The sequence below is a fragment of the Periplaneta americana genome, chromosome 6 (genome assembly GCF_040183065.1).
Source record: "Periplaneta americana isolate PAMFEO1 chromosome 6, P.americana_PAMFEO1_priV1, whole genome shotgun sequence".
Taxonomy (NCBI): domain Eukaryota; kingdom Metazoa; phylum Arthropoda; class Insecta; order Blattodea; family Blattidae; genus Periplaneta; species Periplaneta americana.
Window position 1 is genome coordinate 25,416,552 of NC_091122.1, and position 14,374 is coordinate 25,430,925.

Sequence of the window (14,374 nt, forward strand, 5' to 3'; positions counted from 1 at the left end):
CAGTATGGAATATTAATTTGTTCACTATTTCTAATTTCATGATCATGTATATTGGCTATTAATGAGTAATTGTCTATATTTTGTCGAATGTAAAGGACTAGGTCGTATATATATATATATATTTATGACGGTTAATATCTGTGATTGTTTGGAAAGAGGTCGACAATGTTCAAGATAGTTTGATTGACATAGAATTCTAATGGCTTTCTTTTGCAAAATCAAGACACTCCCAATTTTGCTACCATTTCCCCAAAAAATTAAGGCATACCTAATTATCGACTGAAAGAACGAAAAGTAGGCACATCTTAACTAATTTTGAGAAACGCAAGTCACTAATTTCTTTAATAAATATATAACTCTTGATAATTTTGTGCATATACATTCGATATGTTTTTCCCATGTTAAACTGGAGTCTATAAAAAGTCCTAGAAATTTGGTATAGTTTAGTATGTTGTCCTTTTTTATTACATGATTTAGGGTAAAAAAAATCCGAATAGCCCCTCTATTGGACGAAAGTCTTCTGTAAAAAGAGAGTTCCGTACATTTTCAAGAGGATTTCACAGAAACCAGTAGTTTGTTTGAACGCTAGCAACGTTATGAAGTATTTCTAGATGCCCTATGTAAAAAACTATTACAACAGAAAGAGGGTTTTTTTTTTTGTTTCTATGGTAACAGCAACGTTGGTCAAACATGGCGAAATAAATGAATGATGGAACCGACTTATTTGCAGTTCTTGTAAGTCAATCGGACCATACCAGCTCTCGTACGCGAAGTTACGATGGTATAACGCACAATATCTGTGCACGGTCTGGACGGCTTCTGCACGACGTGAAAGATCAGCGTTAGGGTCTAAAGGAGAAGAAGCAGGCGAAAAAAATTCTAAAGGCGAACACCAAGTTGGTAGAGAGAATAAAGCTGGATATGGGATTTAATACTTCTGTGTGAGTTCCTTATTACAAAAAGATTCTATTTAGTTCAGGATGATTAATAGAAACTAAAGAACAACGTTCTTTTCCTTTGTACTTTTAGCAGAAAAAACTTACTGTTTTCGCTGGTAAAAGATCTGGAGCTCGATTCTCGAGAGCAGTAATCGGTATTATTTGGTAATAGCGATACGCACGAAATTTTCCAAATTTAATTTCTTTCTTATATTTTCCCTTCTAGGTACCTAGAATACCATATTTAAGGAAAACAAACCCTCGAAATAACACCAAATTTGGATCTTTTCCGAAGAATGTCAATAACCACGAAATATAGTTAGGCCTAGTTGGTTGTTTAGTTAGTTAATTAGTTACTGTCATGCTAGTTTGAAAAATGCTACAGACATACATCTTATACATACAGGGCTTTCATTTTAAAACTTCTCAATCTAAATAACTAATTATTTAAATTCAATTCAATTAAAAAAAAACACGTCAATTTAGATAGTGAGGGGGAAGTCTGAAACTAGACTTAATTGCATTTTAGATTTAACCTCCACCTCCAGCCACCCCAACTTTGAAATTCCATTTAATGTTGTCTTATTTTTTATACCTCAGGTAACAGTAAATTTAATCTAAAACCACATAAGTTTTCACACTTGCTTTCCATACAGATGAATGGTATACTGAACACATGAGGATTGGATAATCAGACCACCTATAGGAATCCATCCTGTTCTCTCCAAAATTTAATATTTTAACGTTGACAAGAAATGGTTAATAAATTTTGTCTGGTATCCTCAAATCCATGGACAGAAATCCTTTGTGTCGTAAAACCAAGATATGAAAATGTCAGTGTTATTTCTGTTCCAAAAGAATCTGTAGTAGGAACATTTTCATTCTTGAATAGTCCGGGTTCTAAACCTGCGATCTTCGGATCAATTGGCAAGAACTGTAACCATGACACCAACCCTTTGATTTTTTATTATTATATATTTTTTATTTTACTCTATTAAAAATAAGAATGTCGATACCTAAGTGATGGGTTTCACGATCTTCCCAAAGTTTAGAATTTCCTATTAAATGCACGCGTTTGTACGTACCTAACTGAGAAAGGATCTTTTGACCTTGACCCGACGTGGAAGTAGGTCTTCACCTGTTGTGCGGTCTATACTGAAGCGGCAACACTCAAGCCAGTTAGTGCACCAGATAATGTTACTATATTCGCAGGGTTTCGTGAGATCTTACACTTCGATAGAATATTTACATGAATCAGTGGATGTTTGAAAACAGATGTGTATGGATTTAACTCCGAGCGGTTGACTTTATAGGTCAGTATTATGATAATCAGACTAGAGACCGGGCAGTTGCGTAATACGGTGAAACCGCCTGACTTCAGAAATGGAACACGCAGTTACGTCAGTTTTGTTATTAGAAATTTTACTCTTGTAAGTGGATTCGCAACGGGAATGAGATATTTCAATTAATTTTATGCTGTGTTATAGAGCTGCAGTAGATTTCAATATTCCTGGAGCTTTTTTTTACATAAATGGACATTTTTTTTTTAAATGACGTGGACTTTATTTAATTTTCGTATTTCTTCTTCCTTTATTATTATTATTATTTTATTATATTCCATGGCCTCCAGATATGGAGGGTAGCTGCGAATATATTGAATAAGCAGTCGTGGACAGCCGATAAGGGGTGGTCCTCCAGCTTGGGGGTTGGGCGAAGGGCTAACAACCCATCACCGTAAAAAACAGCTTGTTACGAATTCCTACAGTAACTGCGGGATAAAGCAGGGAGATGCACTATCACCTTTACTTTTTAACTTCGCTTTAGAATATGCCATTAGGAAAGTTCAGGATAACAGGCAGGGTTTGGAATTGAACGGGCTACATCAGCTTCTTGTCTATGCGGATGACGTGAATATGTTAGGAGAAAATACACAAACGGTTAGGGAAAACACGGAAATTTTACTTGAAGCAAGTAAAGCGATCGGTTTGGAAGTAAATCCCGAAAAGACAAAGTATATGATTATGTCTCGTGACGGGAATATTGTACGAAATGGAAATATAAATATTGGAGATTTATCCTTCGAAGAGGTGGAAAAATTCAAATATCTTGGAGCAACAGTAACAAATATAAATGACACTCGGGAGGAAATTAAACACAGAATAAATATGGGAAATGCGTGTTATTATTCGGTTGAGAAGCTCTTATCATCCAGTCTGCTGTCCAAAAATCTGAAAGTTAGAATTTATAAAACAGTTATATTACCGGTTCTTCTATATGGCTGTGAAACTTGGACTCTCACTCTGAGAGAGGAACATAGGTTAAGGGTGTTTGAGAATAAGGTGCTTAGGAAAATATTTGGGGCTAAGCGGGATGAAGTTACAGGAGAATGGAGAAAGTTACACAACACAGAACTGCACGCATTGTATTCTTCACCTGACATAGTTAGGAACTTGAAATCCAGACGTTTGAGATGGGCAGGGCATGTAGCACGTATGGGCGAATCCAGAAATGCATATAGAGTGTTAGTTGGGAGACCGGAGAGAAAAAGACCTTTAGGGAGGCCGAGACGTAGATGGGAGGATAATATTAAAATGGATTTGAGGGAGGTGGGGTATGATGATAGAGACTGGCTTAATCTTGCACAGGATAGGGACCGATGGCGGGCTTATGTGAGGGCGGCAATGAACCTTCGGGTTCCTTAAAAGCCATTTGTAAGTAAGTAAGTAAGTAAGTTGTTTAGTGTCGATTTTGTTATGCTATTATTTTTTTTGTAATATATTAGTTTTCTGTTCTTTAACGTTTTGACAAATTTTCACTGCTTATATACTTTGTGACTTGGTAGAGTGTGAGAGAAGATCCTATGACCTTAACTCTGCTAATATAAATAAATTATTATTATTATTATTATTATTATTATTATTATTATTATTATTATTATTATTAAATTTTACATATATTTGTTATTATAAATTTTAATTATATCGTAACAGCCTCTGTTTGTATTGGGAATGATATTACAGTTGACTTTATTTCCTATTCTAAAGAAAACATAATCATGAATATATTATATGGCTTTAGGATCGCAACTCGGAAACTCAATTTTTTAAAATGATATTGTTCAAGTCAATGCGATCTTCCTTTTGCCGCCAAAGTCTCGTCCTGCATGAGGGTGATATTATTTTAATGGCCAACATGTGAATATTTTGAAGCCAATTCTATTAACATTGCTTAATTTCTTCCACAGTTCTACGTAAAGATTATTTTTTGGTCCTACAGAATATATCAGTTATGGTAGCAATGATTATTAGAGGAAAAAAATTCGCTCCGGTGCCGGGGATCGAACCCGGGTCTTTGGTTCTACGTACCAAGTGCTCTAACCACTGAGCTACGCCGAAGTTCAATCCACAGCACCGGATCGAATCCCTCTCCTCTAGTGTTTTTCCCTTTGTGGCCTGACTCCAAGTTCGACATATATGTTGACATATATTAAGTCAACTGCCATTATATAAGGAGCGCACTCAATTCAGTGACTTCGTGGCCGGAATTCCACAGTAATATGCACTGTTGGGCGAAGAATCTACGTAAAGATTAATTTTTAGTCCTACATAATATATCTGTTATGGTACCACTTAGCGTTCTTAAGGGAATTAAGAAATGTATTTGTTATTTTATGAATGATTTTAAGAAACGGCTGAAGTTGTGCGAATACAGAAGTGTAGCTCAGGTGGTAGGGCATTTGCCTGGTGATCCGAAATTACTGTCGGGCGTAGGTTCGATTCCCACTTGGGCTGATTACCTGGTTGAGTTTAAATAATTGATTAAATGGCGATCTTACTCGTGTTAATTATTTAAATGTGCGGCTTACAGCTGTTTCGGTGCTACTTGACACCATCCTCAGAGTAAGATCGCCATTTAATCAATTATTTATATTCAAGTGTTAAAAGTAGTGTACGAAAGATTCAACATTGGTTAAGTTTTTTCCGAGGTGCTCCCCAATCTTAAGACGAATGTCAGGTAATCTATGGCGAATCCTCTGCCTCATCTAGCCAAATATCATCTCGCTATCACCAATTCTATCGACGCTAAATAACCCAGTAAATGATATAGCGTCGTTAAATAACCAACTAAAAAAAACTTGTACGCTACGTAGAGAGACAGATTTCTGGCGAAATATTCGGAATGGTAGCTTCAATTTTATATGTTGAAATTTTCAGGAAATTAAACCCAGCACTGTCGTGAAGCTGGTCACCAACTACGACTGTGATCTAGGTTGATTTCTAGTTCATGTGGCGCACAATGGACCATTCGTGCTATTGTACTTTAGTATCTGTCAACGCCCTTGTGTAGGAAGGAAAAGAATATCAGCGGGAAAGAATTTTGATGGCTATATATGTAGGCCTAAACCTTCAGCTTTAACTTCAGACTTCCCCTTCAGAATACACTTTAACAGTGAGACTTCATATTTTTTTCTGTCCTAGGAGTGAAAATTTTCATTCCAGGTCAGTATGTCCACTTACATTGGCCACAGTCATATAGTCCATCTTCATTTGGTACACGGACTTTAATGAGGAGCATCGTTTCAAAACGTATTAAGTCCCCCAGTGGACGAAATTAAATTTGTTACTTTCTATTTATTTATCTTTCATGCTGTGAAGTCTGATGATTCCAAGTCGTCATATTTGTAAACTGTGAAACCAGTACTTAAAAATGGTTTTGTGTAGTGTTTTGAAAACTTGTCCGGTTTACGAGTAATTCAGTTTTTCGTCATTCGTGTAAAAAAAATTGTAAGTTGGACATAATACGGTTTGAAACGATGTACGAAATTTTCGTACGTACGCTATTATTTGTCAATAAAGAATTCGTCCATTTTCACTATTGTCCATTAATATCATACTGTAGGTCCACAAATATTTTGTCCAGTTTCTTTCATCCACATTTTATCGTCCATTTTTTTTCTAAAGTACATTTAAAATTTTGTCCATACAACTAAATACAAGACAAGTTGAATTTCAATTAATAGAAAACAGTTTGGTTGAAACACGTTCTTCCGCACAGTTTTATTGGTCAAAAGTAGTCTGACGTAGTAAAAGTGTAATAGTCTTGTAAAGTAAGCAGAACAAACAAATGACATACTCATATTGCATATCGAAGCTCAGAATAAAATCCCATCCAAATCTAATATATGATGTTGAAGTATCATATACTTTGACACCACAATAGTAAAACGGATTTCTTCTCGATTTCTTCCTTCGATGTAGCATTTATGGGTGAATCCAGAAATGCATATAGATTTTAGTTGGAAGACCTGAGGTAAAAAGACCTTTGGGGAGGCGGAGACGTAGATGGGAGGATAATATTAAAATGGATTTGAGAGAGATGGGATATGAATGGTAGGGACTGGATTAATCTTGCTCAGGATAGGGACCGATTGTGGGCTTATGTGAGGGCGGCAATGAACCTCCGGGTTCCTTAAAAGCCATTTGTAAGTAAGTTAAACATTGCTTATACAGCCATCGCTAATGCATGGTTTATTAGTAACGGTTTCTGTTTCAACTCTGCAAGTGTGGTATAAAATTATACACGGTTTGTTAGTAAGACCCTTAAGGTTCTGGTTATTTCTAAAACAGTCTTGATTTTTAGCACAAAAGTTCAGTAGGGAAAGGACATAGGTCTATTTATAAAGTGAGGTCAGGATTTCTAAATTTCGGAAATATTTTTACAGAATATTCCTTTACGCACACCTGTCATTATCCCTAGTGATTTTCTTTTCGAAATAAAAATATTATTACACTGAACAACAAGAATTTTTCTCCGACTTAAAACAATGTCTCTCTTGTTTATTTATTTATTTATTTATTTATTTGTTTGCTTGTTTGTTTATTTATTTATTTATTTGTTTGTTTATTTATTTATTTGTTTGTTTGTTTTATTTATTTATTTATTTATTTGTTTGTTTTGTTTATTTATTTATTTGTTTATTTATTTATTTATTTGTTTGTTTGTTTTGTTTATTTATTTATGTATTTGTTTGTTTGTTTTGTTTATTTATTTATTTATTTGTTTGTTTTGTTTATTTATTTATTTGTTTGTTTGTTTGTTTTGTTTATTTATTTATTTGTTTATTTATTTATTTATTTGTTTGTTTGTTTTATTTATTTATTTATTTATTTATTTATTTATCTATTTATTTATTTGTTTGTTTGGTTTTATTTATTTATTTGTTTGTTTGTTTTTGTTTATTTATTTATTTATTTGTTTGTTTGTTTTGTTTATTTATTTATTTATTTGTTTGTTTGTTTTGTTTATTTATTTATTTATTTGTTTTGTTTATTTATTTATTTGTTTGTTTGTTTTGTTTATTTATTTATTTGTTTATTTATTTATTTATTTATTTATTTATTTATTTGTTTGTTTGTTTTGTTTATTTATTTATTTATTTATTTGTTTGTTTGTTTGTTTTGTTTATTTATTTATTTATTTATTTGTTTGTTTTGTTTATTTATTTATTTATTTGTTTATTTATTTATTTATTTATTTATTTGTTTGTTTGTTTGTTTTATTTATTTATTTATTTATTTGTTTGTTTGTTTTATTTATTTATTTATTTATTTGTTTGTTTTGTTTATTTATTTGTTTGTTTGTTTTGTTTATTTATTTATTTGTTTGTTTGTTTGTTTGCTTGTTTGTTTTATTTATTTATTTATTTGTTTGTTTGTTTGTTTTATTTATTTATTTATTTGTTTGTTTTGTTTATTTATTTGTTTGTTTGTTTGTTTGTTTGTTTGTTTTGTTTATTTATTTGTTTGTTTGTTTGTTTGTTTGTTTGTTTGTTTGTTTATTTGTTTGTTTGTTTTATTTATTTATTTATTTGTTTGTTTGTTTGTTTTATTTAATTATTTATTTATTTATTTATTTATTTATTTATTTATTTATTTATTTATTCCCGTGTAGTTAAGCCATCAGGCCTTCTCTTCCACAACACCAGGAATACAAATACAATATGCTTTGGTGTGCGCTGAACCCGAAAATGCGTCTCTCTTCTTCGTATCACGTAAGGTTTTTAAGATATACTATGATTTCACTTTTCGGTAAGCGCTCCCCCAGGAAAAATCTGGAGCGGATTGGGGGTTGTAAACCAAAACAAAAGATAATTAATTTTAAGAATTTATTACCTATTTCCGGTTTCTTATGGTTGTTGGCATGTTCTTTTGTAGTTCTAATAAATAAACAGATATTGGTCCCTCCTCGTCCTATTCAGTAAATTTCATAACAGTTCAAAGTGAGGTCTACGCAGTGAACAACGAGGGTGTGGTTTACAGTATTTAAAGGAAACATTTACCAGTTTGAAAGAAGGCAAATTAAAAAGAGGGCATTTTCATCGCTCCACAAATTCGCAAAATTAAGACTGACCTTTGTTTGAGGAATAACTTTCCGTTAAAGAAAAAAAAAAATAGCATCGCGCTTTCAAAGATGTTTGCTAAATTTCCTTGGAAATTCTAGGGCAGATAATTACATCGAACTTGTGGAAACAACGTTAAGCGCATATGAGAAAATGGGATATAACATGTCTCTCAAAATACACTTTTTACATTCTCATTTGGATTTCTTTCCTCCTAACCTTGGAGCGGTAAGCGAGGGGCAAGGGGAAAGATATCATCAAGAAATATCTGAAATGGAAAGTCGATATAGAGGAAAGCCATCATCCAGAATGCTTGAAGACTATTGTTGGTTCCTTGTAAAAGGCAGTCCTGGGTCTAGTTAAAAACGGACGTCATCCAGAAAATTATTTTAAATGTTACGTTCACATTACGAGATTTTTCTCACTATATGCAAGAAATATTTTTATTGTTGTTGGAACAAGGGTTGGGAAGTTCATGAAGAGGTCCACTGCATTTCTGAAGACGACTCTCACAGAAGAGCGGATATAATAGCAATAAACAGGCAACAACAAAAGGCTATTATCATAGATCCAACTGTACGCATGGAGAGAGATCTAAACCAAGCTCATCAGGTTGATCAGGAAAAGAGGGCCATTTATGAACCTTGTATTCCCTACCTTAGTGCCAAGTATAACATCCCTCTCTTCAATTGGTCAGTGACAGTTTAATTTTTGGTGCTCGGAGTTCTTTACCAAAATTTACATATAATTTTTACAACAATTATCAATATCATCTTTTGAAATTCAAAAAATCATCTCGCAAATTCTTAAAGATTCCCTGCAGATTATACAATTTCATTTATACCACTCAGAAGGCCTTAAATTAAGGATATGCTAATTTTAAATAAAATCCGTTATTTATAAGTATAATTTTAAAGTCATCTTCTAAGAATTTTTTTATAATTGATAATCAGTGGTGCTTAATTATTACATTTTATTTTTATAACAATTCTTATATTTAATTAATTACATTTTTATTTGCTATTAATTTCCGGATCCTCGTGATCATCCTTAATTAAGGCCGGACGATTTCTCTCTCTCTCTCTCTCTCTCTCTCTCTCTCTCTCTCTCTCTCTCTTGTGTTTTATACTATGTAACATCATTTTTGAATCCAGTACACATTTTCAAGTATTATGAGGCATTTTGAATCCGTAGTATATTATATTTTTGTGCGAGATCGTACGTATTTGCTTGGTTTCCGCACAAAACCAATCCGCGGTAAGTCTAAAATTCCACATTCAGTATTCCCAACCTAACACACACAACAATTTCCCTCTTCTTACCGCTTAAGTGACATATTCATTTTACTGCTTTAGGCTTTTAACATATTATTTTTAGAGACGTTCAATATAGTAATAATTATAAATTGGAAACTTACCACTGCAATTTCACCTAAATTGCACTGTTAATTATTGTTTTTAAATATTTGCACAAATTAAATAAACTCTACAACTCCACTAAAGTTTACTGCATTCGTGATGCAAGTAACATTAAGGAAGCCGTGAAAAAATCAACAAGATTCCAGACTCATTATAGACTGGGGGGGGGGAAGACAGACGTATATCACGGCCTGCTGGAGTATAGTAAACACAGAAAACATTTTAAAGCAACAATGTTGAAGGTAGATATTTTTGTTTTGCAAATTTGCCGTCATTGAACAGAAACCAAGATGGAGATTTCATTGCAACTAATTAGAAATTCCTCTTTCATGTATGTAATAAACGATCTTCGCACAAAATAATGTACGATACACGAGCGGTATGTTTTCTTTCAATTCTCGGAAATTAAAAAAGCTCAACTACGTTTCGCTTTTTCAAACTTTTCCTCGAACATCAAAACTTCAACATACCGCTCTTACTATTATCAGTAGCAGAAAAAATATGAAAAAGTTCTTTTCATAAAAAATCAATTCATTTTCCCCGGAAAATGGTACGTGATGGGGCAATTTCGATTTTAAATTCAGATTTAGTTCACGCATATTGGTAATATTCACCTATTTTTATTTCGGAGCAAAACAAAAAGTAAAAATTTGTCGTTCAGTGATCTTAATGTGAGTTAATCCATAAAATTAACCCTTATTTACTCTTAATTTTAGGATGAAAATAGTTATGCAACGTCCTGCAAGTCGTTTTTATGCGTGTTATCGCCAATAGAAGATAAGGATTCTAATTCATAACAGAGCTCAATTTAGAAGTAATATATTCTAAGCAATGCTGGCTAATCACTCTTACAACGTCAGCAATGTAATCTTCTTTCATCTATTGACCATTCTGTTTAATTTTAATCTTCTATGAAAGAACACGAACCATCAATACCTTGTAAAATTTTAAAAGCTTTCCTTGGCAGAAAGTTTTATCTTGTTGATTATACGACATAGCTACTAAAATTTTTTGGACTTGTCTGTCGCATCTTAGGTGTGATATAAATTTGTAACTAAAAGTAGTCATAATTCAATGTTAGCACCACCACGATTAGGGAAAACGGTTGTTGTGAAGAGAGAAAAACACTTGTGAAAATCAGAATACCGAAAGCGTACATTTCTCTTGTCGTAAGAGTTTTGTGGTTATATATTAGACCCATGTTCGTCACCTCTTCCAAAGACTCTTGCTAAAAAAACAAAACACATCCTTCCCATATTCCTCGTAAGCCCATTGCACACCCTTGCTCTAAATCTTAGCACCAATTCTCACCAAACATTTCAACATTTCCCTTAAGCTGTGTACATACTTGACACAAAACTCTTTTCCACAACATACATTGTACACATTTATTCTACTTTCTACAACCCCAAACACCACCTCTGTCTCTCACCCATTCCCCCTTTTTGTAACGACATTTCTTAAAAAAGCCCTCTCCAAAAACACTTTTTAAAATTTTTCTCCCGTTGCCTTTTATACGTTTAGAAAGAAAAGCTTCGCGATAATTTATTCCTACAGAGAAATAAAGAAAGAGGAGCTAAATATGACAAAGAAAAAGAATTCAAACAGGAGAAAAGTGAGAGAGGATGAGTTAGGGGGGTAGGGAGAAATGTCATCTTTCCATTTTGTCTCGGTATAGAACAAACACACATACAAATCTATGGGAATTTTTCCCACGATAGGCTTTGCTTTGGAGAATGAGTCCATATCTCCTTTCTCTTATAGGAAGAAGAGCGAGGGTTTATTCTGCCATTTCTTACTGCAGAAAAATATATATTACTACAACTACTCTTTCCCATTTTAACATAGCTTCTGCACTCACCCCTTATTCCACCCCCTCTTCCTTTACTCTTCTCAGATACAAGATGCCATAATTTACATTTTCTTTTTCACTTTTTTATTTATCCCTTATATTCGTAGTGTCTTTTTCGCGCCTATTTCGTTGTATGGATGGAGAGATACCCACCCCTCTTCCATCCCTTTCATATATACACTTAGCTGTAAGCTTAAATTCCGGAGGATAGTGTTGAAAAACAACCAATAATCATTAAGATGTAGCAGGCTACAGAAAATGGGGATGTAGTTTTTATTATTGTGTGTTCGGGGGTGGGAGAGTGGGATTGAAAAGATTTGAGTACACTGCTGCTAGAACAAGGGATGGGAGGGTGCAGGAGGGGGTGAGAAATTGTCACGCAAGTCGAGAGAAGGAAATAACAACCATTTTGCGATATCTCTTACTTTTGTTGTCATTCCATTGTAAATAATCCGTGAAATACTAACGTTGTTAATAATGGTAAGTGATATTAAAACATAAGTATATCACATACAAGTACATATAATTAGCAGATGAAGTTGATTGCCCTCATTTCAATAGTTTTCTTGATGTACAGTGTATATGATATTGTCTTCGTATTTGTGGTTTGAGAAATATCAGTGACGTAACTTTTTCAGAATTTTTTTCGAGGTTTTAGGAAATGATAACGATGTAAAACTCAGGAATGACGTCATATTTTTTTACCTTATTTCATATTTAGAAATGACAATGTTGTAAAACAGAGCTTGATTTTACATTACTTCTTCATTTGATACTTGAAGAAGGACATTGTTGTAAAACTGAAGATTAACATTACCTTCTTTCCTCATATGATGCTTGAGAAATTATATTGTCGTAAAACTGAGGATTGATAGGCCTATTACCTACTTTCGTGATTTAATATCTCAGAAATTACATTACTGTGGAACAAAGGATTGGCATTACCTACTTTCTTGGTTTAATATCTCGAAAATGACATTATTGTGAACCAGAGAATTCACATTAGGCCTACCTACTATCTTGGTTTAATATCTCGAATATGACGGTATTGTGAACCAGAGAATTGACATTAGGTGTATCTACTATCTTTGTTTAATGACTCAGAAATTACATTATTGTGAACCAGAGAATTGACATTAGGTCTACCTACTATCTTGGTTTAATATCTCGAATATGACGGTATTGTGAACCAGAGAATTGACATTAGGTCTACCTACTATCTTGGTTTAGTATCTCGAATATGACGGTATTGTGAACCAGAGAATTGACATTAGGTCTACCTACTATCTTGGTTTAGTATCTCGAATATGACGGTATTGTGAACCAGAGAATTGACATTAGATCTATCTACTATCTTGGTTTAATATCTCAGAAATTACATTATCGTGAACCAGAGAATTGACATTTAGGTCTACCTACTATCTTGGTTTAATATCTCGAATATGACGGTATTGTGAACCAGAGATTTGACATTAGGTCTACCTACTATCTTGGTTTAGTATCTCGAATATGACGGTATTGTGAACCAGAGAATTGACATTAGGTCTACCTACTATCTTGGTTTAGTATCTCGAATATGACGGTATTGTGAACCAGAGAATTGACATTAGGTCTACCTACTATCTTGGTTTAGTATCTCGAATATGACGGTATTGTGAACCAGAGAATTGACATTAGGTCTACCTACTATCTTGGTTTAATATCTCGAATATGACGGTATTGTGAACCAGAGAATTGACATTAGGTCTACCTACTATCTTGGTTTAGTATCTCGAATATGACGGTATTGTGAACCAGAGAATTGACATTAGGTCTACCTACTATCTTGGTTTAGTATCTCGAATATGACGGTATTGTGAACCAGAGAATTGACATTAGATCTATCTACTATCTTGGTTTAATGTCTCAGAAATTACATTATTGTGAACCAGAGAATTGACATTTAGGTCTACCTACTATCTTGGTTTAATATCTCGAATATGACGGTATTGTGAACCAGAGAATTGACATTAGATCTATCTACTGTCTTGGTTTAATATCTCGAATATGACGGTATTGTGAACCAGAGAATTGACATTAGATCTATCTACTATCTTGGTTTAGTATCTCGAATATGATGGTATTGTGAACCAGAGAATTGACATTAGGTCTACCTACTATCTTGGTTTAGTATCTCGAATATGACGGTATTGTGAACCAGAGAATTGACATTAGGTCTAACTACTATCTTGGTTTAATATCTCGAATATGACTGTATTGTGAACCAGAGAATTGACATTAGATCTACCTACTATCTTGGTTTAATATCTCGAATATGACGGTATTGTGAACCAGAGAATTGACATTAGGTCTACCTACTATTTTGGTTTAATATCTCAGAAATAACATTATTGTGAACCAGAGGCCTAATATCAGAGAAATGATATTTTGATACTATCTGGTTTAATATGTTAGAAATGACATTGTTGTGAATCTGAGGGTTTGCATTACATACTTTTTCGGTTTAATATCTGAGGAGTGACATTGTTGTGAAATTGAGAATCGATATTTCCTTCTTTCTTGATTTTGTATGTAAAAATGACGTTATTGTGAAACTGAATATTGACATTATCTTGTTCATAGTTCAGTTTCTGATAAATGACATTGTTGTTAAATTGAGGATTGGCATTACATCCTTTCTTTTTTAATATCCGAGTAGTGACATTGTTGTGAAACTGAGGATTGATATTTCTTTCTTTCTTGATTTTATATAAAAGTGACATTATTT

General features: G+C 33.2%; 1 long non-coding RNA gene across 2 annotated transcripts in view; it reads right to left on the minus strand.

The window, feature by feature from the left end:
• The window catches only part of LOC138701154 (uncharacterized), a 761,914-nt gene that overhangs the window by 394,028 nt on the left and 353,512 nt on the right, over window positions 1-14,374 (minus strand). The window lies entirely within an intron of this gene.